This window comes from Pavona decussata, unplaced genomic scaffold (genome assembly GCF_977016875.1).
Source record: "Pavona decussata unplaced genomic scaffold, jaPavDecu1.1 SCAFFOLD_83, whole genome shotgun sequence".
Classification (NCBI taxonomy): Eukaryota; Metazoa; Cnidaria; class Anthozoa; order Scleractinia; family Agariciidae; genus Pavona; species Pavona decussata.
Window position 1 is genome coordinate 1,545,001 of NW_028145501.1, and position 26,020 is coordinate 1,571,020.

The window sequence follows — 26,020 nt, forward strand, 5'->3', positions numbered from 1 at the left end:
GATTCACTCCAATAATGACACATATTACCACATCTAACAAAAAAACTGTTGTCAATCAAACAGGGAGGTTAGTTTCTAAAGAAACTGTGGTACAGCGTTGGTAGGGAGTGGAAACGAATGTTGAAAGTGGAAACGAATGTTTCTTCTGTAAATTCGGCAAAAAATTCGTTTCTTTCTGTTAGTTCGGAGTAATTTGAAAATCTAAAAATGTAAATTTAAAATAAGTTTTAAATGTAATGCCCAGTCCCGATCAAGTTGACAATCTGTAATTTTACTAGGTTTATTCTTATGTAATGTAATTATGCAATTCGCTTCATGCGCGACGTTTTTATAATAAAATGCTCTCATGCTCTTATGCTCTTATGCTCTTTATTTCCACAAATTACAGTGCAACAAACTCAACCGGAGTTTGTTGCACTGTAATTAAACACAAAGAGCAGGAATTAGGAAGAAAGGAATGTTGAAGTATGAAAACGAAAATCCATTGGGTTAAAAAGTGTTTACACACCTGGGCGCGGTTGTTCAAAGCCCGATTAAGCTAACTCTGGGTTAATGTGAAGTTTGATTCGAGTTTAATTACTAATCATAAGCATCTTTCCAAACGACTTTTTCCCTTCAGTTTTGACTTGAACTTTTCTTTACCTTTAGTTTAAAAATGAGCATTGAAAACAAAAAAAAATTAACGAGCGAGATGATAACCTCGGTCAACTTTTAATCGGGGATTAGCGTTAATCGGCTTTGGAACAACCGGGGTCACCTGATCTCTTACTTAACAAAAGGATATCTGCATTTAAATTAATCTCAGTTGGCTAGCATACATGGAAATAAGCAAACATAGGTAAGTAAAATAAACGAATAAGAAGAAGAGGAAGAAGAGGAAGAAGAACAATAAAATAAATAAGTATACAGGAAGTCAAGAAATCACTCTCAGGCTTCGGTGATAGGAGATATTCTTTTAAATCTTTGCTAAAGCTTTGAAGAGATGCTGCATTCTTGATGTGAAGGGGTATTTTGTTCCAAAAATTAGCAGCAGCATATCGAACACTGAATTTGCCGTACTGATTAGTTCTGGAAAGCGGTATAAACAAATTTTGATTCGTTCTCGAGCGTGTGTGGTAATAGTGAACGCCACTACTATTTGCAAATTAAGAAACGAATATCCCAGGAAGCAAATTATTTTGATGTTTGTAAACAAGCTCACCCAATTGTAGTTTATTGATTTGGGAAATATTTAATATACCTAATCTACTAAACAGTAGTCCGCTATGAACTCGCCAGCCTGATCGTGTTATTATTCTTAGTACTCTTTTCTGTAATAACAATAAACAGTTGAGCTTCGTAGAATAATTACTTGCCCAAGAAGCAGTACAATAGGACAAATGCCCACTATTGAACAGATCTAAAGTAACTCTTTTTCCACCTGAATTCGAAAACAGTATACAACTCTTTACTATGTTAATTTTCAATCTATTTGCCAAAATTCAATCATAAAGGATTTGTAGTTCTTTCTTCATTGTGGATACTAAAGTGTTAATATATTATCGGCATGCAACACTAAATGAATTAATCTTGATGTAAACTGAGTGTCGTTTATGTGTAAGGTAATTTGGCCCCGCGAAGTGATTCCAGTGATGATGCTTCAATCATTAGCCCTTCGTCAGAGGGAGGAATTCACTCTTATGAAGGGCGTTTTGGGTGTGGTCACGTGACTGATGACTTTATCATACTAAAGTTGATAAGAGTGATATTTTATGGCAAGTGTTATCCCCAAGTTGTGTGGCAGCCCCCTTGGCTTAGTATTGACAGTTATTAAGCATTTGTGGTTTTTCAGGTGCAAAGGGTTCTTGCAAGGTTCTTATTACAATTGTATAATACTTTTATAATTATAATTACGATTGATTGATTGATTGATTGATTGATTGATTGATTGATTGATTGATTGATCGATTGATTTGACGTCAAATTATCGATCGATCTATTTATCTATCCAAGGCTTCATACCTGAATACAGTTTAACCTTTTGCACTGTTCTCTCTTATAGAAAACCTCAGATTCGTCTTCATCTTAAACGGAGGACACATCTTTTGCCTTTCCTTCGTTGTACACGTACTCGCTGACTAAAAGAATACGTAATGAGCTTATTTTACTCCTTGATCCACATCCTACAGCCAACTGGAAGCACTTGGCCGAAGATCTTGGCTTCGAGACAAAGCACATTCGCTGGCTGGAAGCCATTCACGGACATTCCCCAACGGACACACTGTTAACAGTAATGGAGACTCTCAGCTATCGCCTGAGTAAACTGGCTGAAACACTACGTAGGCTGGGCCGGGACGACGCGGCCAAGATTATTGAAGATCAGCTGATACAAGAAACTTCAGTTTAGTTCACACCTTCTGCTAATGTAATCTTTTGTGATGTCTGCTCCTGGAGCGCAAAAATGACAACGGGGTTGTTGGTTAGGAGATATATTTTACTTTTACTACAGCCTCAACGAAACGGGTAAGAGTATTGGCGTATTTTTAACACCAAATTACTACTTACAAATCAGCTATCCACTAGTAGCTTGAGGCAAAGACCATTTCAGAAATTTTACGAAGGGCGTTGGCCACTTGTTTGCTGCATGACCTAAAGAAACCTGGCTTATGTTTTTAGGATACGTTATTTGCAACGACTATTATCTCAGTTATCTTAGGCGGCTCAGTATTTTCTAACAATAGCAAACGTATTTTTTTTTATTTTACGTCTCATTATGATAGACACGCCTCCTTATGGGACCTATTCTAATTTGTACTTTCCTAATATGTTTAGAAGTAACTTGTCTATATCTTAGAATTTGAATGATGAATTATTCTAGAAAGTGACGCAGGCATACTCGGAAAAAAGAAATCCGAGTGCTCCTCCTGGAATGTCTAACGTGAATGTCAAATCCTAGCAGTATGCAGGACGTTTGTCCCATGAACCTAGTTTAATGGCCTTAGCTCCCACGAGTCTCCTGTAGCTCAGTGGTAGAGCATCCGAACTAGTAATCCGAAGGTCTTAGGTTCGACTCCTGATAGGAACACTCGGATTTCTTTTTTCCGAGTATGCCTGCGTCACTTTCTAGAATAATACATCATTCTCATTCATTCACCAGGCTGGAAATATACCATCACATTTCTTTCATCTTAGAATTTATTTTGCTGTTATGTCTCCGACTGTTTAACGAAACACCTGGAAGAACGTAGATGGTAGGATGATAGGGGGAACTTTACATTAAATGAATATAGCCTTCCCTATGTATTAGAGGTTCACTTATGCTACAGTTTGGGAAGATTGCAAATTACAAAAGAAAGTTATAGCATGACTATTTCAGTAAGGGTTTGATTTCTACTGCTTTTTTCACGATGAAAATACAATTACTTGTGTTGCTACAGTTCGGTAGTTAGATCATGATAACAAAGAAGTATTCAACGGTGATTTTCTCCGTTTCTACAAGAGCTCCAATCTTGGCAATTTCACAATATATTGACGGGCGGAAATTCCTCTTTCTGACGAAGAATTGCGCATATGAAAAACAAAATAACAGAAATTGGTTAATGAGTTTCAATGGAGACTCTCAGATTTTTGAAAGTCTTTCTCACTTTGGTGGTAAATAAATTGAAGGAAATTTCAAAAGTTAAGGGAAAATCTCTTCGAAAATCTGTTCGGAGCTTCAGGTTAATGGAGCTTCAGGTTTGCTGATGACCTCCAGCAGATTGACGATTTTCAGAGAACTATGTATGCATACTATGCGGCTGTAACTTTCGAACATTTGGAAGTAACTTTCTACCGCATGAAATGTCTTGATATTTCAGTCAGGATTAATTAATTAATATAGGCTTCAAATTTAATATTCGGAGTGAATTAAATTTAAATTTACGTAGGAATAATGTCTGGACCAGAATAATGCCCGAAAATCTCCGTTCATTTTCCATTTGTCATTAGCTCACAAAGCCCACTTTTCCTGATTTTGGCTAAATGAAGAAACTTACAAATATTCCGAAAAGAAACATAGCAAAAGCTTAACTAATATAATCCCCATACTTAGTTATCAACACCCTAATACCCTTTTGTCATTATACCAAGCTCTGGGAGTGTTATGTGACCTTTCCAATTACGTTCTAATTTCAACGTCGCGTTACCGTTGCGTAATAGCCTATATTATAAAATTTTCTGTGAGAATTTAACCATAGCTTTGCACGACGTAAAACTATAATAAATAAAACATACATTCCTATCTTTCCTTCATTGTTGATTTCGTCATCATGAAGCTATTTCCATCACTTCTCCGCTCAATATAAGATTTTCTCTTTTTCACTAAGGAATTCGCCTATGAATAATGAAACAATAGAAATTGGCTAATAAGTTAAAAGGGACCTCGTCGATTTTTGAATACCGGGGTCACTTTTGCTCATTAACAATTTCTATTGTTTCAATGTTCAAAGGCGATTTTCTCCCTACATACAAGAGCTGCAATCTTGGCACTTTCACAAAATATTGACCTACTAATTGTCTTTCCAACATTCCTGCGGAAAATCCTCTTTTTGACGCATAAATTCGCGTATGAATATTGAAACAATAGAAATTGGTTAATGAGTTGAAAAGGGACCTCTTCGATTTTTGAAGATCGGGGTCACTTTTGCTCATTAATAAATTTCTATTCTTTCAATATTCAAAGGCGATTTTCTCCCTACCTAGACGAGCTGCAATCTTGACACTTTCACAGCATACTGACCTACTAATTTTCTTTCCAACGCGCGTATATTTCTGCGGAAAATCTTCTTTTTGACGGAGAAATTCGCCTATGAATATTGAAACAATAGAAATTGGTTAATTAGTGAAAAGGGACCTCGTCCATTTTTTTCGAGGTCACTTTTACTCATTAAAAAATTTCTATTGTTTCAATATTTAAAGGCGATTTTCTCCCTACCTACAAGAGCTGCAATCTTGACACTTTCACAAAATATTGACCTACTATTTGTCTTTCCAACGCGCGTACATTCCTGCGGAAAATTCTCTTTTTGGCAGAGAAATTCGCCTATGAATGGAGTGGAGTTGTGGTGCTGTTCTAGAGAGTAGGCGTTGCTTTGGGCCGCCATTTTGGATTCCAAAACGTGTGAAGTTGGAATGAATCAAGGGGGTGGGGGAGGGGGGAGAAAGTCAGGGACCTACCCTCTCGAGGGAGAGGAGATAAGTAGTCTCCACTCCTTTTATTCAGAGAAATGACTGAAAATCTATGCATTTTACTTCGATTAGTTTTTCCGGAATTGAAGCATAGCCCTGTCTTTCTTGCGGGGTAGGAGAGGGAAGGCAATACCATTCAATGCTTATTTGTTTGTTTGTTTGTTTGTTTTTTGTTGTTGTTTTTTTTTTACCGCTTCGAGGTTTCAAGGTTTCGAGCAATCCAAAATAGGAGGGCTCCATTAATCTCTCACAATGCCTCTAAAATAAATCTTAGAAAAGAAAAGAATAAAAAACCTTTAGCAGGAAAAACCTCGACTAGAGGGCATGCAATATATGGATGTCTCATGGAAGTCTCTTGGTGTATGTCCCCGTACGTTTTTAATTTATCTCTCTCTTTAATCTCTTCCTATTTCACTAAAATTCAATCACACCAATTTTCTCCCAGTAAAATAGGATAATTGGACAGTTTGTCCATACATTCAAATGCGGCAAGGAAATCTCACATTTCAAAGTTATTAGTATAAGATAGGATTTATAAGCAATACGGAATATTGTTCTATTTTACTTGATCTTACAAGCATTGATTTCCTTTAATTCCAAGTTTGTTAATGTAAAGGATAAAGAACATCTGTCTATCTTAAGGTGGTAAGATAACAACTAGAATTAAAATTTTGTAGAAGCTGTATTTTTTTGTTGTTTTATTTTGATCCTTAGCGAATACAGAGACTATGAGTATTCCCCGATCATGAGGTACTGTGGACCCAGAAAAGCAGAAAGAGTTTTTTTCGTCATATAGTGTAAGAGTACACGAATTTTTATTTTGCAAAAAAAAAGATGAAAAGAGATTTCAAGGCTTCAAAAAAACAAAAACAATTCGAATGTGCCGGAAAATACTCCAGACAGCTATTTTACGCTATAAATCCCACAGGCTTAGGTTTGAACAAAAACATAAAAAGTGTGAAGTTTATTCATTAGAACATAAGCATAGAATTCCACTCCAAATATGGTTTTTCTATCGACCAGCGATTGGTTCCAGCTTCTAATCCATATTCATGACTGAAAGTGCAGAATTCTCGTCAAACCAAACAACTGCTTGGCGAGTGAGGACGTGTGAAGGTGACCTCTGTCGTTGAAGCTTTACTGATACGCCAGGAACTAGCGTCAAAGACTTTGAAGGAAGGAATATCCGCTTCGCTAAGACGCAAACGGTAAGAGTCTAATTCTATTAAGTGTTTTCAGTACGTAAAATTCCGAAGTCAGTCGATGTGAGCGCATCCTGGAGTTTCGTTTTATCGACGTTGCGGTTCACTTTGCGTGGTTTTAGAATAGAATAATTCAACAGCACCTTGTAAGAAGAGCTAAACAGATATAGCAGTGACAGAAAAGTTAAAGATAAATAAACTGAATTTTAAGGTCTTTTCTGTGGCAAGAAACCTTTCTTCAAAATTGTCCGAAGCGGCCACGTGTTGAGAACTTTGTCCTACGGATACATTTTGCATTCTTGTTTTGAGTTGAGAAACTTACTCAGGCAAGTTGTACTCTTGAAACATAGCTACAAGTTCACTGTGCAAATTTATTAGCTCTCTTCACCAACTTTCGCTGTGGTACTGTTTATCACGCTGTACAAGGTGGTTCTACCTTTTGAGTCTGTGAATGAAATTCTAAAGTGTGACCATTCAAACGAAAGCTACTGAGCAATACTATTTATCATGCTATACAAGGTTATTCTGTGGATGAAATCCTAAAGTGTGCTCTTGAAACTAAGGTACAAGTTCACTGTCCAAATGTGTTAGCTCTCTTCACCAACTTTCGCTGTGTGGTACTGTTTATCACACTGTACAAAGTGGTTCTACCTTTTGAGTCTGTGGATGAAATCCTAAAGTGTGACCATTCAAATCAAAGCTACTGAGAGTACTGTCCTATAGACCCTTTTGTCTGTCATTACTTCACGAGATGAAACTCGAAAAAAATTTGACTTTTTATTTTGGGCTTTTCTGAGCCTAAAGAAATATCGCATGCTAATGATGATTGTGGTGACGATGACGATAAACGTTGTTTAAATTTAAAGTATTTAGCAAAGCATGCTGCTTAATTTTTATGGGCACATTTGTTGAACACAAACTCATGGGTTTTGTTTGTTTTATTTTCAGGAAGGACATTTTCACAAGAAAGAAGATCGAACAGGAGGAGTAAAAGGATCAGAAAAGAGGAAAAAGCATTGAATTGAAGCAAACGGAACGAAGATAAGATTTCACTCTTGTATAAAAATGATACCTTTGAAAGATGCGGCGGTGTATGACAAAATTATTGAATCTTCAATTTAGTAAAAGTCAATTGATGATCTATTTACTAAAATATACTATGTTCAAATTTTAAACTATCAAAACATTTTGTAAGAGGGCAAATCCCGGCGGGGGTATTTAACTGATATTTTCGCGTCAGAAATGCTGACGTTCGAACAGACGGTCATTTTGGAAACACTGTCGATGCGGCAGAATTTCTTTCAATCCTTCTAAAATATACCAGCCATCTTTTTAAGGTATTATTCTGCAGATCGGATAAGACATTTTTAGCGTAACTCTGAGCGATCAGTCCATACTGACATACTTTAACGCCACATTTTTCGTGATTTCAATTTGTCTTATGTATAGATTTGTCAACAAATTAACTTGAAACTCAATTTGAATTTTTTTAAAGGTAAAATTGGGATATGAAAATTGAAAATGTTAAAAAAATTGAAAGAAAAAATCAAAAACGTCAACATCGGAGATCACTCAATGTTGCGCTATTTAGAAATCGTTTAAGTTATTTTTCAGTTATATTCTGTTGCCAAGGTGGAACTGCAAGTTGTATTAAAGGAAAATGAAAAAATTACGCTAGAAAAAAGGACAGCTCGGTCAAAAGCTAAAACATTGTTTCTCTTTTTTCGAAAAAAACCATTGAAATCTAAGACACTTCTAGGTTAAGTCGAAATACCGAACAAGGATATCAAGAGATGAGACTAGCGACTGCGTTTTCGTTCTAAACTACAAAACAATTTGATAAAATTGAAAACATCCATTTCGTATGTCTATCTAATATTACCTGATTGTTTACAAATATCTTGAAAATTATATATTATTTGGTGTGTAAAATGGAAATTTTGTTGATGGGCTTACCTTTTAACTAAATTACAAAAGGAATGGAAGCTTAAATTTCAAAATCACTGATTCTTCAGTTTTGGATCACTCTCCGCTTTGGTTAATTCGATATCAAATTGCCTGATCATGTACAAAAATCTTCAAAACTCTATCATTTGGTCTGTGAATGGAAACCTTGTTCATGTTCTTACGAACATGGACGCTTGAATTTCAAAATAATTCTTTTGTTTTGGATCTCTCTCTGTTTTGGTTAGTTCGATATTAAATTGCCTGATTATCTACAAAAATCTGCAAAATCCTACATCATATGATCTGTGAAATAGAAACTCTGTTGATGACCTCGATCTTTTGACTGAATTACAAACAAACTAGAAGCTTAATAAATTTTAAAATAAATTCTTCAGTTTTGGCCAATTCGCGACGGGAATAAAAATAAAAATAAAAAATGTACACTTAGCAGTTCCACCTTCGTTTACTGTTGTCAAGGGAACACAAGGCTTTAAAGAGGATCCCCATGGAAACGTGGGAAACGTGTATTACTAATTGAATTGTTTAAGTGTGGCGAGGACTTGGACTTATTTTACAAGGATTACCTTGATCAAAAATTTTATTATTTATTGAAAAGGAAAAATTATGGAGGATCCCTTCTGTTATTCCTTATGTTCCCTTTACATGCTGTAGTATGTATGATAAAAATAAGCGTCTGGTTGGAATGATGTGGACAAAACCATAAAAAACGTCTCGGAGACATCTTTTGCACCAAATTAGAGTTACGGACCACAAAAGATTGAATGATTTTCCCACCATTTCATTTCCGGAAGAGATAAAAAATATAAAATTGCAGGTTTGCTGTGTTCCATTTCTTTTTGTCCGAAATAAGTTCAATTTAAATTGATTTTCGGTCCGGAAACAGGTTTTATTTTTAAGGTATACAAAAAGAGGACTTGGCCACCACGAACGCAAAAAAAGAAAGAAGAGGAAAAACAACAGTTTTGGAGGACAGACAACGTCCTTTTAAGTTTGCGCTTACAGCAAACGCGCAAAATTCAAATTCATTTCGAAATATTCCTCAGAGAATTTTAAAATTGCATTGTATTTGAATTCAAATTTTCCTGTGAAAAAATTTGAATAAATTATTCGTTCAACCGAGTTGTTTACAAAATAGTTCACGAGAGTTTTGCCTGCTGTTTACACTTTCATGTCCCGTGCAAAAAATGTTATGTAAATCTGACGTCAAGGTGAAGTTGTGGGACAAAAATTACCCAGTTACAATTTTCCAACCCGAGAAAGATTAGACTTTCGCCATTTTGATAAAAAAAGTCATTTAAACTGTCTAAGTAGAAATTTATTACGCTTACGGCAAAGGCACAAAATTCCAAATAATTTCGAACCAATTGTTCCTCAGAGAATTTTTCAATTGCATTGTATTTGAATTCCAATTTTTCTGTGCAAAAAAAATTGAATGGATTATACGTTCAACCGAGTTGTTTACAAAATGGTTCACGAGAGTTTTTAAGAAATGTATTGCAAGTTTGCGCTTACGGCAAAGGCACAAAATTCAAACTAATTTCGAAGTATTCCTCACAAAATTTTACAATTGCATTGTATTTGAATTCAAATTTTCCTGTGGAAAAAAAAATGAATAGATTATACGTACGACCGAGTTGTTTACAAAATAGAGTTTCGTCTGCTGTTCACACTTTAGGGCTGTGTGGAATAATCTGTATAATCCTTTGTGGTCCTGTTGACTATAAAAATTGAACAAATCAGACACAAAATGACGCTATTTTGAAATCTGAACGGATATTTCTTACTTATACTGCTGGGAAGATTCAATATTGGGGCTTAGATTAAGTTTTCTTTGGAGTTTCTTCTTTTCCCATTATTTCAACCAGACGTTAGTTTTTTTAGTATTTAATGTACGTTTAAGATCTTGTTCAACTGAATCAGTGTTACATGGGACAAGACAAACGAGTGAAAGCACGTATTTTTAACTCGACCTAGAAAGTAAACGAACCAAATCATCAAAGACTCGGAGGAATCGAATTGTGTTTATATTTGTCAAAATGTTATGAAGAGCCGGAAGGTAAACGAACCAGGTACTATTAAAGATGTAAAGAAATTGAACTGATATCCTCAAAACTATTTCCAAAAATTAACAATAATTGCACCAAATAAAACCAAAAAGAATTGTCTTGTTAATAATCAATCGTCAAAATTTTAGCTTTTACTGGAAAATAAACGAACTGTGACCTTAGTTACATGGAGAATTAATTGTCTTGGACTGAAATTGTCTTGATATTTTCCAAATGATTGTCTTAAACTTAAGAGCAAACAGACCAAACATGATTACGGATTTTGTGTTGTTATTCTCCAAATTGTTTACTTGAAAGAAGTAAAAAATGGATTGACAAGAGAAATTATTTTTAATTTTGAAAACACTGATTAGGTATGAGAACTTGAGAAATTAATTCAAAAAGTGCCAAATAAAAAGAACTTGATATTTCAAAACAAAATAAAGTACGAAAACAGAATATACGAACTAGACACTGTCTTGATTTTTCCAAAATGAAACGTAGCTGGGAACACGTTAGTGACAAAGTACAAAGAATTTGTTTCCATATTCAAAACAACTTGATTATTTTGACCAAAAAGATGCTTTCACTCGTTAAATTCGTCCAGTCCTCTGTAACACTGTTAGTTGTTAGCCTGTGCTGAATTCACTTGCTAGTTGAACAAGATCTTTTAAAGCGACATGATAAGCTAAACGGTTTTGCAGCTGTTATAAATTTGCTTTAAGTTTGGGAAACAAAAATATAAGCGTTTTTCTATTGGTTTTGTGATCAAAATTTTTCCGATCATTCAATTTTTCCCTGCTGCCAAACTGTTTAACGGCTTACCATGTCACTCTTTTAGCTTACATCACTTCGCAAAGGAAAATTTACTTCAGACAAAAAAATTCTAGACTAAAAATTGGCAACAAAAAGCCTAAAGCTTGAAATTTTTGACAAAAAGTTTCCTTACGAAGTGGTGTACGCTTTTGTGGCGGGTTTAAAATGATAGGGGCATTTTTGGAATTTTTTTTGTGATAAAAAAATTTCAAGGGGTGCCCTGTTAAATTTTTTGCGAAAATTGTTGCCAGGGAAAACGCTGTGCAAATTTCATCAAATTTTCCCGCCAAAAGACTTAGTATATACAGGAAGAAAACTTTTTGTCACACCTTTAATTAGTTAAAAGATTTTTACTTAATTAATTAACTTATAATTGAAAACCATTGTTAAGAAAGAAAGAAAATAAAGAACACACAATGCAAACTGAAACAACTGTTTTCGTCTTTATTGTCTTTTATTAGCTAATAAAATGAATACTTTACAACTAAAATAGATATATCAAAATTATTTACTGCCTTGAAAAAATTAAAAAAAAAAACGGCGCATGCGTATTTTGAGCGCCCGTATTTTTTCTAAGTTTTTTGGCGGGAAAATGTGAGTAGTTTAAACGGCGGTTACATAGAAAACAAACTAAGGCAAAACAAAACGAAGAAACATAATCAAAATGCATATAGATTTGGCAATACTGTATATTTTAACAAAGACTCTTGTTACAGGAGATTCTCTGATGAAAAACATACTCGGAGTTTTTGTTTTAGCTTGTCCTGAAACTTTGCTTACGACAAGGATTACGACTTTTGCTTACAAAATGAAAAAATTGAAACGCGTTGAAAATATTTTTCAGCAGTAGTGGCTATGTTAAACGTTTAAAATTGTCTTCGAGTCTGGCACTTTGTCGTTTAGAAAGCAGTATACCGCCGTGATACAGTTGTAAGCAAATGAGTACCGTGTGAATGGTCGCTAGCTTATTGATACAGTGCAACACAGTTATAATTGCCGAACAAGACGAAAAGTATTTTAAAATTTCAAAGTAAAGTTAATTCGACGAAAACTTTTCAAACCGCAACTTTAAAGTAGAATTCACCAATTGCTACTGAATAATTTCATGAACTTTTTACAGGAAAACCAAAGCTCGTTTATCAATCAGAGGGCAATGGTAATAGAAATAGCTTGAAATTTTGAGGTTTCCCTTTGTTATTGCTTAAACCACTGACTTTTTTCGAAATATGTTAATTTGTTTAGGGAGAGAAAGAAAGCAGAAATTTTAATAAATTATCGCACCCTGCATTTCCTGAAAGTGCAATGTTTACGCTAGCGCTAGCAAACACGTGAAATTCCTTGAATTATTTGTATTTGTTACATTTAACTTACACCTTTCTAAATATCAAATTGAAAAACGTCTGTTTTTCAGCCCGTTAAATTTTGAAGTAGAAAACATCGCATCTTAGCTAAAACTTCTACAGCTCAAAATCAAATGTAAATCAACTGATGCCGAAAGTGGGAGGAGCTTGGTCCCTTTTGCGTTGGCCTTAGAAGGTTAATTTTACCCACTGATTGGATGTGTTACTGAAAAAAGACATCGGTAAAAAGCTGGCAAGATAACAAAAGATGAAGAGCCTGATAAGTTATTCAGAAATTGATGGTCCTAAAATTGACCGGTGGTTTACATTTTCACTGGGAAAATACAATTTTTCTTTTCATTACTGCAAACTGAAAACCCTGGCGTCCAGAAAACAGGTCTTAAGTGACAATAGAATCCTCATAGAAACTGGTAAATATGCAAAATCTAACTGAAAGTAAAGAAAATTTAAATTCGTTTACATGCAGAATTTAACCAAGTGTGAAGTGACAAATGGCCTTCTACTTTTACTGACAAAGCAATCTCTAATTCTGAAATTCTCAAGTAATGAAAACTAACATCTGTCCAACTTGAACGAACTCGTGACTGAAAACTTAGTATTCATGTCTGAAATTCAAATTTTTTCCTAAAAACTGAACCCAAAGAATTTAAACAAAAAGTTCAAAAATGGCCTGCATTTTTCAATGAAGAATTGTACCTAGATCGACTTGCAAACCTTACTGCAAACTAGCGAGGAAATAATATTTTATATTAATAAAAACTGAGAATGATATAGTATTTTCACTTCAAACTTGACTACCTCAAGCTTGCATCTCTTGCCAAAAAGACACTTATGGCTACAGATTTTACAAAACCTTTCTTGACCATAAGTTTTCTTCCGTACTCAAAAGAGAACAATCATCCTTAACTTTTCACTGGAAAAATTATTTGAGCCTGATGAAAAATGACAGACAGCGCTAAAAGACGTGAAACCTGCATTATAGCGTACAAAATTTTCACCAAGAAATTCATTTCTTAGGCTCAATCTTCAAGTTGAAAGTCACATTTGAATGGCATCGAATTTAATACAAGCCTGGCCCGGAAAGAACGGGCTAAATTTGCGGTAAAATAAGCTCAACTTAGTCACACAAACAACAAGTACTACTCTTTACAGAAGAAAAAATAAAGCAGGCCTAAAAGTCAAACAGAGAGCACATTTGATTGTTATCTGAAACTTGAATTGCACTTGAATTGCCGTCATCTTGAGTTCGCCATTTTGGATTTCTTGATTTCATGGCCAAAACCTCAGAACACCGTTCAAATTGACTCAAAAATAATCAAAACCAATAAAAAATCTTAATTAAAATGGTTTAAAAAAATGTTAAAGTAACTTTTTTGACAAAAGGTAAAAAAAAGTTCGAAAAACAAGGCTGTCAAAATCTTGTCGCCATGGGAACATCACTTGAGTCACGTGAACGATTAGATGTGGAAGAAAATTGTTCTCAGATAACTTTTACTGACAAAGCAACCTTAAATTCTGAAATTCTCAAGTAATGAAAACTAACATCTGTTCAACTGAAACGAACTCGTGACTGAACACTTAGAGATCATGTCTCCGAAATTCAACGTTTTCCTGAAAACTGAACACGCAGAATTTAAACAAAAATCTCAAAAATGGCCTGAACTTTTCAATGAGGTATCATGCCTAGACCAACTTGACAACCCTATTCCAAACTAGCAAGGAAACGATATTTATATTAATAAACACTGAGAATGATATAGTATTTTCCCTCACGCTTGCATCTCTTAAATGCCTAAAAGATACAAATGGCTACAGATTTTACAGAAGCTTTCTTGACCCTAAGTTTTTTCCGTACTCAAACGAGAAAAATCATCCTTAACTTTTCACTGGAAAATTTATTTGAACCTGAACTAAATACGTGAAGAAAAATGACAGACAGCACAGAAAGACGTGAAAACTTCATTATAGCGTATGCAATTTTCCCTTAGAAATTGTCATTTCTTAGGCCCAATCTTCAAGTTGAAAGTCACATTTGTATGAAATCAAATTTAATACAAGCCTGGCCAGGAAAGAACTGGCTAAATTTGCAGTAAAATAAGCTCAACTGAGTCACAGAGACAAGAAGTACTACTCTTTACAGTAGAAAAAATAAAGCAGGGCTAAAAGTCAAACAGAGAGCACATTTATTCATTCATGGCCAAACCTCAAAAACCGTTCAATTTGACTCATACATAATCAAAATGAACAAAAAAAGCCAAATTAAAAGTAAAGACGATACACTTTTTCACAAAAGGTAAAAAAAAAAAAAAAAAAAATACAAAGTTTGAAAAACAAGGCTGTCAAAATCTTCCTGCCATGGAAACATTAAATCACGCGAACAACTAGGTGTCAAAGCAAATTGTTCTCAGATACATTTTAGGAAAAGTCTCCAACTTTTGCGGTGTTTGTAAATACAAAAGCATCCTGAATAGGGAAATCGTGAGGTTAACCCTATACAAAAACAATTTCCCTAACTAAAAACTTGCAAAAATATTTTTGTACCCTCCTCTCCCTAAAACCAGCCTGAATAGGATTAATATTACATGCATGGAAATAGACCAGCTCAAGTCACTTTGAAATCATGTCTCAGCTCTAATCTTCAAACAGACATGTAATATGACATTGATCAAAAGATGACCAGGAAAATGAATTTGACACAAACTGATAAACAGACAAACGTAACAAAAACACTGAGGAGTGCAGGGCAAACTTGATTCCCAACACAACCTTTACAATACAACAGTAAAAAGAAACAGAAAATCCTCACGTTTTATGAAAGCAGGACTACAGGCCAACATAACAAGGCGACCGCAACAGTTCATTACACAATGGCCCTATGCAGCCAGTAAATTTACTGAGAAATCATGGTTTTTGAACTTCACTCTCTATAGCCAACTGCAGTAGAAAAGACCAAAAAATCCCTAAAATTCCAGTCTTGAACTCAGTAAACGTCTAAAATCGAAGAGACAAAGATTAACAGGCAAAATCAACTCCTTCAGTGAAAGCTGAAATTTTAGTAAAAACAACTAATAACATTGACAATCACTTAGGATCAATCCTAAACGTCAAAATTTTATTAAAAGCTGTCTAAATTTTTAAATGGGATTAAAACCGTGAAGGGCTGCCTACAAACACGTGTAGTTTGAGTAAGAAAATTAATTGTAAGTGGTATGTTCAACTCCACATTCTAACAACATAAAAGCAGACAAAGAAAAATAGCTTTTACGAGAAATCACTTCAAACACCAGAACTTGTTGTCAAACCAGAAAAAGCTTTTCAACAAAAAAACAAACAAATAAAAAAGCTTGTTCGTCTTAAAATCCTTAATCAGTGAAAAATGACAAAAGGACAATACACTGTATTTAAACTTTAAGCAGGACCGAGGTCTTGAACATTTAACAGAAAACATTAAATTGAACAGCAATAAAAATTTTCCTTGAAAACGGATGAAAAGCTCTTTGATTTGTTATAAGAAAACACTTGTTGTCCTTAGATATCCTTACTGAAAACTATGAAATTGTGAGACTTAATGAAACTTAAACAGACTGTAAGACATGTTAAATGTCAACTCCTTCGAGTCAAACCTCATGAATATACGTGTCCCATCCTAACTAACCACTCAAAAAACATTCAGTAAAACCAGCTTAACTGAAAACACAGATGTCCTGTTCATCATATATATATGTGATACAGTATCTTCATCATCAGTTGAAAATCTGACAAATTACTACTTGAAACGGTACAAGCCGCTTAAAAATTCTCAATACCATTTTCACAGAGAATGCATTTACCAACATGAAGTGAATGTAAAATGGTGTATGGTTAAATCTGCACTAAGAAATAATTTTTAGCCTTAAAATACTGAAAATAAGACATCATCTCTCTATCTCAGAACATTTATTCAAAACGCACGAAATTTAATTTACAGATTCTAAACAGAAAACGATCAAGGAGAAGCAAAGAGAAATCGTTTTTAACTTAAAGATTACACTGGATTGGCCACATTCTGGGATGAGGATAAACAGAATAGCTTCTAGATTTCTTGTTTTGGGTAAATATAGAAATTCCTCGACATCAGATTCTCCAATTAAAGCTGAAAAACAGGCAACATTTGTCCGAATTTGCAGATAGATTTCTACTTTGAAATACTTGGAGCTATTGTGAAGCTATAATAAGAATACTTGAGAATGATGTACTATTCAGTGAGTGACACAGACATACTCGGAAAAAGGCAATAATTATTGATCTGAGTACTCCTATCAGGAGTTGAACCTAAGAAGTTCCAATAATACTAGTTTGGATGCTCTACCACTGAGCTACATGTACAGGAGAGTACAGTGTCCAAGGAGAGCTACAGGAGACTCTTATTGAAAAATGCCAGCCTATGTTAGAAAGATAATAATCATTGCATCCAGTACAAAGAGAAATAGTGCCATTTCCTCAAAACTCTTAATGAAAATAGACAATCGGCCTAAGATTTCTATGCATAATCACTTGTTCCTCAATCTTGTTAAATCATTTATTATTGTAAAAATCATTGCAGAAAAGGGTAAGCCATTCTTTAGAAAAGAGCAAACAAAATGCCTCATAGTTTTATCATAAAATCCTAAAGTGTGACCGTTCATATGAATCATGGTGCTGTTTATTAGTTCTAACTTTTCGGATGCGCAATTTCAGCTTTTGCATTTTCTCTCCCGAAAAATTATAATCTATACTGGCTTCTTTATATCTGTGATTGCACTGTACAGTGTATCTTGAAAAGAAAGACTTTGTTTAATTGTTCGGCTGCTAAAAAAGAAATGAAACTGGAGCATCAACTACCGCATTTACTCTGATGTTTAGGCCATACTCGTGTGAAGGCTGCACGTGGTTACCCTAAGCTGCATGCACACCCCAACTATTACCCCCTGTGCCCACGTTCTAACTGCAGCATAAATGCTAGACTATTTGCAAGACAAACAAAATAATATACAGATTTGCTCACGTCTAAGATGCATTCTTTTTAAACTTTAAACCTTGACAGTATTGTATTTTGTTCAACTTTGTATGGCATAACTGTGAGTAAATGCGATAGTCTTACTGCGTTTCTTAAAGTAAAGCTAGTTTCTCTACCTCTACTTGAATTGCTTGCCCAGTTAAGGAGATGATCAGCTTTGCTGCTTGTTTGAATCTGACATCTGAAAGTTCCTTGTATCCTTTATAGAAAGAGAACAAAAATATGTTGATCACTGAATGTAGTAAGACAAAGCCAACATTGTAATAGAAAGTTAAACTGTTTTGAGATGTGTAGGGCCGGCAATTTAAGAGTGTCTCAGTTTTACATGCCCTGTCTACGATGTAAATCAGATCTATAATTTGGTTATTTCATGTTGCTAGTTTTAAACTGGTTAGTAAAGATAAATAGGACACACATTTACAAAGCTGATTCTACTCATTCTTGGCTTTTAGTCTAAGATCGCATTCAACTGAACACATTTCAGATTAAAAGAAGCAACCTCTATGTTTCTCTCATTGGGTAAATTAAATTATTTTTGGGAGACGAAGCTACAAACATCTGCTTGTGCACGATATTATATTCAAGACCCATTTTGTATCCTGGTAACTCCAAAACCTCTTATGAAGGATTTTTAGCAATTACTGTATGCATAAATTATATTCTTATTCTGGAATAGGGCCAATTGGATGCACAGTAAGCTACAATGGTGGCGTTGGATTGTCCATAATTCCGATAAGAATAAGCGGAATGGCTGTTAGATTTCTCTCTTTAAGTGAATTTGGGAATTTCCAAACTTTCGTTGATACATGATAATTTAAACACTGCTTTGTATTCCAGTAACTCCAAAAATTTCTTATGAGGGATTTCTAGAAATCATTGTAAGTATTCCTATTCCAAAATGGGGTCAATTGAACGCAAACTAAGCGATTTTGCTTAAACAAACCAATAATGACTCACCAAAAAGTAGTTAAAAATTTTTCTATTTTTAAAAAACCAACTCACCCCTTTAGACAGTAATTTCTAGGTTGACGTGTCTTTCAATGACTTCTCATCCCTCGTCTGAAATTTACCTGGAGAGAAAGTGTTAAATATAGGATCAGCACCTGGAAGTAAAGTACATGTATTAGGGGACAGTTCTGAAACACTTGGTTTTCATTACTTTCTTTCAAAGGTAAAGGTCAACTCATGAGCAGTCAGACCAAAATAAAGTTAACCTGGTTTCCATAACACAGAATCAAAGGCTCCTGTGAGCCACTCGTGAATGCAGAAGTGAACAGTGGTAACCGTAAAGCGGTGCTCGCATCAAACTATGCTACCTGGACGCCATGTCGCACTGCAATGATTATCTATAAAGTTATTTGCTTTATGCGCAAAACAATAAAATTATTAAATAACACATGCATTCTGATTCCTTTGGATACAGGAAGCAACACAAAGGTGGAAGTGTACATTCTTCAGGTGGTTTTAAATGGTTGCCGATCGACAAAAAAAAGTGTCCAGTTTTTCTTCCTAGAACATCTGTATATTGTTTTCCTCAAGTTGTGGTCTTGCCAAATGAACCTTGATACATATGAACTATTTTGCTTGCCTAAATCTAAATCTTGCTGGTGTTGTCAGCAGGGTAATTCCTTTCTATGTTCAAACAATGGCTTCTGTCAACATTATTTTTATAACATAATTTGGAAGAAGTTTCAATCTTGCTAAAGTTGCTAGTTTGGCTGTATCTAAGTGAACCTAAATAATTTATTTCTATAATTATTATAGAAATATGTCCGAAGCAAATTTTCAGTCTTATCACTCACACTGGACCTCGAAATGAAATTTTTTGCAAAGTTTTGGTTTCCTATTTTACCCTTAGCCTTTCACCCACAGAATTGCCTGCGATCTTTTAAGTTAATTGAATGTTTACATTTTGCGGCCAGAGATAGAAATGTCAGAAGTGTTGTGTTCTGCAGTATGTAAATTCAGTGTTTAATTGTTGTGATCTTATACGTTTGACACCATTGAGGGGAGATTTATTGCACTGTGCAATTTCCTATTCTTTCACCCACATCATTTCTTTGGGTTTTTAGGGATAGCTCCTTTAAAGGTTTTCATGTTTACGTTTGATCTTTGCTGAAATGAGCAGTTCCGCCTAACAAAGTCAAACCTTTGGAAAATATCTGTCCTGAAAGGGAAGTTGCCCCTTTAGTTTCAGGAAATGGAAGGATTTGTAGCAGACAACACAGCTACATGTACTAGCTGTTTAATATTCAATGGGTTGATTTCACGTCGTTGTTATTTGTCCAACCTGTAATGGCCCCTGATGGTGAATACGTGCGCTATACATAGACTAATGAATAATTTATGATTTTGATTAAATTCTGATAAAATTGATAAAATGTTAACGATAAAGCAAGCAAGCGAGGGAGTGACAATTTCCCCACATTACGATAACTCATTCATTGCAAATGCATGCATTGCATTCACAAGTTAAAAATGGCAATGAGATTCAAACCTCACTTTTCTGGTTTATCTAGCAATCATGACTCTTGCTAGCTGAATATTTGCGTTTCACTTAACTAAAATTTTAAAGACAACAAAATTTGTTGGCAATGTTCATGGGATAGGTGGTGTCTTTAATAACTCCAATACCACAAACAAGGTAGAAAAATTCTTAATATGTTTTCCATGTTGATTCTAGATTGGCTACTGTATTGCATCAGCATGGACAGCTGGCTGATCACTACTGAATTCAATAGCAAAAACTTATTGTGATTATCTGTTTGAACTCACCTGTTTAATAAAAAAAACATGGCAAAGGTTGATGATGTCTCTACACCTGAGATTTACCTGGCAAGTGTTGCAATAATTATAAAAATTAGCTTAAGACAAAGTCTATTGTGAACACACCAAGAGTCAAGAGCTACACAATTAACAATAATGTGGTTCCAAATTTGAGTCTGTGGATTATTAAGTGTGACCATTGAAGTGAAAGCTACTAAGCAGTACTTCCCCATGGTGCTGTTTACATGTATTATGCTCTTTGAGGTGGTCCCAACATTTGAATTTGTGGATGAAATCCTAAAGAATAATACCATTCAAATGAAAGCGACATGTATTTTAAAAGTGTGGTTGCTTTTGTTTTACAAGAATTTAATACTTAAAAACTTTACTCCTTGTTTAACTTGGACAATCTTGAGAGTAAAGGGTTGTCTCAAAAATGTACAGAATCAGGGCCACAAGGTTACTTCATGGGGTGAGCACCCTTCCTGAACTTGAAAATGTCTCTGCCTTATGCCCTGGGCTAGGTGGTTGAAATTGCAGCACAAAGACATGTCTCTTTATCAAAAGCCGTTAAAATAAACAACAACAAAGCAAACAAACAAAACTCACCATTTAAACAACATCATTTTGAGGTTACTGGTGTATTTATTCCATGCCTGTAGACATTTCACGCTTCCCTGGAGAAAGATAAAAACTCCATTCAACACTTGGTGGATAATGTCTTGATCTTGAGTACAGTGTACATGTATGAAATAACACAAACTAAAATGTTATGAAGAGGTGAAGACTACTCCCTTCGGTTTCTCACACTAAACTGTAATAAATTTTAAAGTCTAATCAAAGGCTCCTGTGAGTCAACTCGTGAATGCAGAAGTAAATAAAGGCAAGGTATAAAACATTGTTGGCATTGTGTTTGCTCGGCCCAGGACTCGGAATAAAAGCTATAAAGGCTTGATAAGGGTCCTCCGGGGGCATTTTACTCCACATCCTATCCCGCTTAGATTTTTAGCCGTTCCCCTCGGCAAGATTAAGCTCCTTCAATAGTTTTGTATTTTTCAAGCAAGTTTTCATTTTGAAAAATAATTGTTTGGAGACTTTGGAGTGGTTGGCTTTTAAAGTGGAAAAAGAAAAAGAAAACAAAAAAAAAAAAGAAAAAATTGTCTGTTATCTTGGGAATCGAACCCAGGACACTTTGCTTCTAAGTCAGCCCACCACACCACTAACGACTCCTCAAAGGAGAGATTAATTTTTGTATTTATAAGTTGTTGAGGGTCAGTCAAGCTATCTGGCACCCATGGCCCCGTTGTTCGAAAGCCGATTCACACTAATCCATGATTAAAAGTTAACCAAGGTTTTCAGCTCGCTCACTAAGAAAGTTCTTGAATTAGCTCACTTTAAAGGGGCATCGTCATGGCGATTTTACTGCATTTTGGTCAAAACTGCTAAAATATTTTACAACGAACTTGTTTTGTAAAAATGTAATATTGCTCTTACAACATCAGGAAGAAAATATTAACAAAACTTCTTCTCCAAGGAAGAACAAACCATAATCAATTTTTAGCGATTTCTCTAAATTAATAAATAATAATAAATTGGCCAATTTTTTCAAGTTGAAATCCACTTCCATCCTAGCAGCTGCAGTTTCTGTGCACTAGTAGGGTAATATTGTTAACAACACTAAACCGTTATTTTAACTACTCCATTGAAATAAATACATGTTTTGGCTATCCATAGTGACCCTAAAAGCAGTGACACTACCCCTTTAAGCTGAAGATAAAGAGAAGTCTTTTGGCAAAACTTTACGCATTAGTAATTAAACTTTTTAATTAATAAAAGTTCACGTTAACCCAGGATTACACGTAGCTCAATCAGGCTTTGAACAACTGGGCCCATAGCACTACGATTTTAACAGTCAAATTACTTTGGACCACCAAAAAAATAAACGAATGAGCAGGGAACACCGTCACACATTTCTCCATTGTATTTTCTCCTTCCACTTTGAGCCAAATGCCTGTTGACCTGGACGACAATGCCTTTAGCGGCTTTCAATGCGGCACTTTCAGTCACCAAACCAAAAACATACAAAGACTATATACATTGGTCGAGTGTTCTTTAGGCTATTTCTTTTAATTTCAAACTCCAAACAACATGAATTTTTATAATTGAAAGAGGAGAGAACCTAAAGCGAACCATGAGAGTATGCTGGCCACATTTAAAAGTTTACGACAGATCGACCAACTGTCTGATCAACAATATTTACCCCACATTACAGTAACCTGTTCATTGTGCATGCTTGCATTCACGAGTTAAAAATGACTCCCTGAGAAGAGTTAGCAACAAAGTCTACAGGGTCCTATGTAAAGCTGACTGAGCAAGTCAGCATAAGCAATCTTTACCTTCAATCAAATAAATAAATTAATATAAATCCTTGTACGATGCTTATACAGTGGCATATAAATTTTAATTTAATTTTGGTGGTTTGATTCTAGAAATTTGAAGAAAAACTTAACAGTGCATGTTTACCCTTGCATGGACTACACATGATTGTAAGCCTAAAATGTCTTGTGCCAGAGTCTGAGTCCTTTACAAAACCATAATGCTTCTCCTTCAAAATAGTCAGCCTTATCAAATGTACAGTAAATGCAAGTCTTTTCTTGTGCTTCTTATTAATAAATACAACAAGTTTTCCCTACCTTTACTTTCTGTTTAAGGTGATTAATATTGTGCTTGAGTTTTTGCTTGCTGAAATCTGGCATCTTTCCTTGTACCCTTCCTAAAATTAACAATGCAGTCAATTTTCAGACAACAGATGAAACATTTGTATTTGGAATACTTAAATACATTAATTTTATACCTTGCAGTGTGGTTTAAGTAGTATCTTACCAAACCATTTCCCTTAAAAATTAACAAAAGGAAATAAGCTACACTTGCATCAGCATGGACAGCTCAGGTCCCTGTTAAACTCAGAGATTATCTTTTTGAACTCACCTCTTTGATCAATATAATGGTATGAGATTGATGAAGTCTCTGCACCTGAGATAATAATTGCACTGTACCTGGAAAGAGATAACAATAAAATTATTAGGTTAAGACCTGCTGTGAATACTCTAAGAGTCAAACAAATTGTCAACCATGTTATTACTGTGAGAACGATAATTATTATTCACTCAGTGGCACAGTCAGTAATTAACTCTGAGAAAAGAGATCCATAGGCAAGTTCCTCTATCAGGAGCCTAACCTGTGACCTTCTGCTTACTAGTTTGGATGCTCTACCACTGAGCTACAGGAGACTTACATGCATGAGCTATTAAGGCCATTAAACTAGGTTCCTCCATACTGCTAGGATTTGAATGTCAATATGTGGCATTAATGCACAATGTTTTGCATGCATTAACAAGTTTTGTTATAATTATTGTTTAATTTCACTTGTTCATGTTAGCCTTTGCATTTTGTTTTGTCTTGTTGAAGTGAAATAAACTTGTTATCTCTTGTTTTGTTATTCTCTAAAAATGTCCTCACTAATGCTGAAATGTTGGGAACAAAATACCACTTAGCGCACACCCTCAAATAAGCACCCACCCTCATGGGCCCAAAATTAAGGTGGCTTACTACAGTTTTTCCGAGACTTAGTAGCGCGCGCTATGATAGCCTGCCACACGTCAGTATTTGTCGCGAGTGCAAAAATGACGCAATTAACCTCAAGAAGTAACAAAAACCACTTCAGCACTTGAAAGACGTCAAATCTCTTTGGTATATCTTGCGATAGTTTCAAAACTCCGTTCAAACATGTAATCAAGCCTAGGTCCAAAAAAATATGGCAAAAAAGCTTGATAAAACTCCGGTAAAAGAGCTCTTAATTTACTGTTGCTTTCTCGCACGCGATACATGGCGTTACATGAGCGCGCGCTTAAATAAAGGGCATGCGCAATTCAATTCTCGTCCAAGGTTGTAAAAACCTGTCTTTGATCGAGGATTGCATGAAAACTTACCATACAACTTATGAAGAAATTTTCACAGTTGATTTGTTGGGGTGAATCATGTTTGGAGCCAAAAAATTTTAAAAAATCTGTAAGACAGATTTTGAGCTATTTTTGATTTCACATTCTCTTAGTTTGCACAAAAACTGTCTTACAGATTTTTCTTTTTCTTTGCATGAATGTTAAATCAGACCCAATTTCTTATTCCTGAAATTTTGAGGTGGGGTCATACCGGTAGAATTTGAGAAAAAAGGTGACTTAACCTACTAGTGTCCAGTCTCTCATGGGGTACTCGGTCGCTCATTTTGGCTTTTTGTTGATGTTTAATTGTTCAAATTTCACATAGAATCGTAAAAGACTTAAGCAAACAGTAAATAGTGAAGGAAAAAACAGCTTGGAACCTTTTTCAAAAGAGTTAAAAGTTCTACCCTTATACTCCATTAAAACTGTAGTAAGCCACCTTAAATAAGCGCCCAGGGCAGTTAATCAAATACATATGGTAAATGGCATGGTGTATATTAAGCCTGCGGTAAACAAACGGGAACAGGACGAGCAACACCAAGACAACTAAAATAACAGTGTAAGAAGTGAGCTCATTATATGTGCTGAATCACCTGTGCGGGTTGGTACTAAATCAAAATTTACATTGTGCTGACAATTTAATAATTTTAATGAAAAATGTTATAATACCGCACTAAACTTTCCGTCCGTTAAAATGTCGATTTTTACCAACAAACCTAAACTAATTTTTGTTTTATTTGGTTCTAAAGTACGGTACAGGTGCCCTGCTATGCGGGACTATTAACAGTCTACTTGACCCGGGGGGGGGGGGGGGGTTGAGGGGGGGAATTAGTGGTGTTTAACACCGGCCCAATGTTAAGTAAGCGCACTTTGTCTAAAGTGTGTGGCATTTTCATATTGGCCAGTTGGTAGTTTGCTTTGGCGACACGAAGGGCTTCTTTGATTATCGTAAACTCTAGCTTGCTCGAATGTTTGAAAGACTGCGGAACTGGAAGCGCAGGTTCTTAAATTGAATGTTAAGTGGACAGCGTATTCTGAAATGAAGCCATACTCTCTCCTATTTTAATGTACACAGCCTCTAAAGGTTTCTCTCTCCTATTTAAATGTGCACAGCCTCTGAAGGTTTCTTTAAGCCTCGTCTTTCTGGTTTATAAGAGCCAGCTTACCTCAACACATGTTCAAATTTCGCGCGAATGGCCGATGTTTAGCACGTCAAGTTGGCGCGTAACATGACTTGTACACAAATTTACGAGGACAGGGACTTCAAAAGCCTGCAAAGAAGATAACACAGATTTTCTTATCACATTTAAACCAAATTTAGGAAACTGAATCTAGCAAAAATGGAACATACTTGAAGCAAAATCCCCCGGTCAAAATCTCATGGCCATTTTGGATTGTTGTTCATGCAAAGGATCTTGGGTCCATGTCGGGCCCACCAAGAACACGTGACGAGAGGTTCGCCCGAGAGGTAGAAGGAGCGCACCTTTATTTGATTCAGAATGCGGCATTTGGATATTTCGATTGACAAATAATTATGTCGATAAGTTATTTAACATTCTTCAGAAAATAATGCTCTCTCGGGTTACCATTGGTCTCCTACGCAGCCGTTCTTAGTGTCTTAGTG

General features: G+C 35.2%; 1 protein-coding gene, 1 long non-coding RNA gene and 1 pseudogene across 10 annotated transcripts in view; 2 read left to right on the top strand and 1 right to left on the bottom strand.

The window, feature by feature from the left end:
* Nucleotides 1-4,260, top strand: part of LOC146475771 (uncharacterized) — a 6,436-nt pseudogene extending 2,176 nt beyond the window's left edge. The window contains exon 3 of the transcript XR_014865786.1: nt 2,042-4,260. The product of XR_014865786.1 is annotated as an uncharacterized LOC146475771 (transcript). The remainder of the gene's footprint in view (nt 1-2,041) is intronic.
* The window catches only part of LOC146475770 (uncharacterized), a 104,380-nt gene that overhangs the window by 31,377 nt on the left and 46,983 nt on the right, over nt 1-26,020 (top strand). The gene's annotated exons all lie outside the window — the stretch shown is intronic.
* The window catches only part of LOC146475772 (uncharacterized), a 238,143-nt gene continuing 221,676 nt past the window's right edge, over nt 9,554-26,020 (bottom strand). For 3 of the 8 annotated variants that reach the window (XR_014865821.1, XR_014865833.1, XR_014865832.1), the window contains 4 exons: nt 21,008-21,075; nt 20,408-20,464; nt 18,635-18,702; nt 11,663-17,831 (listed from right to left, as the gene is read on the bottom strand). This is a non-coding gene — a long non-coding RNA (uncharacterized LOC146475772). Of the gene's footprint in view, nt 10,094-11,662; nt 17,832-18,634; nt 18,703-20,407; nt 20,465-21,007; nt 21,076-23,091; nt 23,172-23,386; nt 23,432-26,020 lie in introns of those variants that run through there. The other 5 variants (XR_014865826.1, XR_014865824.1, XR_014865827.1 and 2 more) reach the window with 3 other exon arrangements.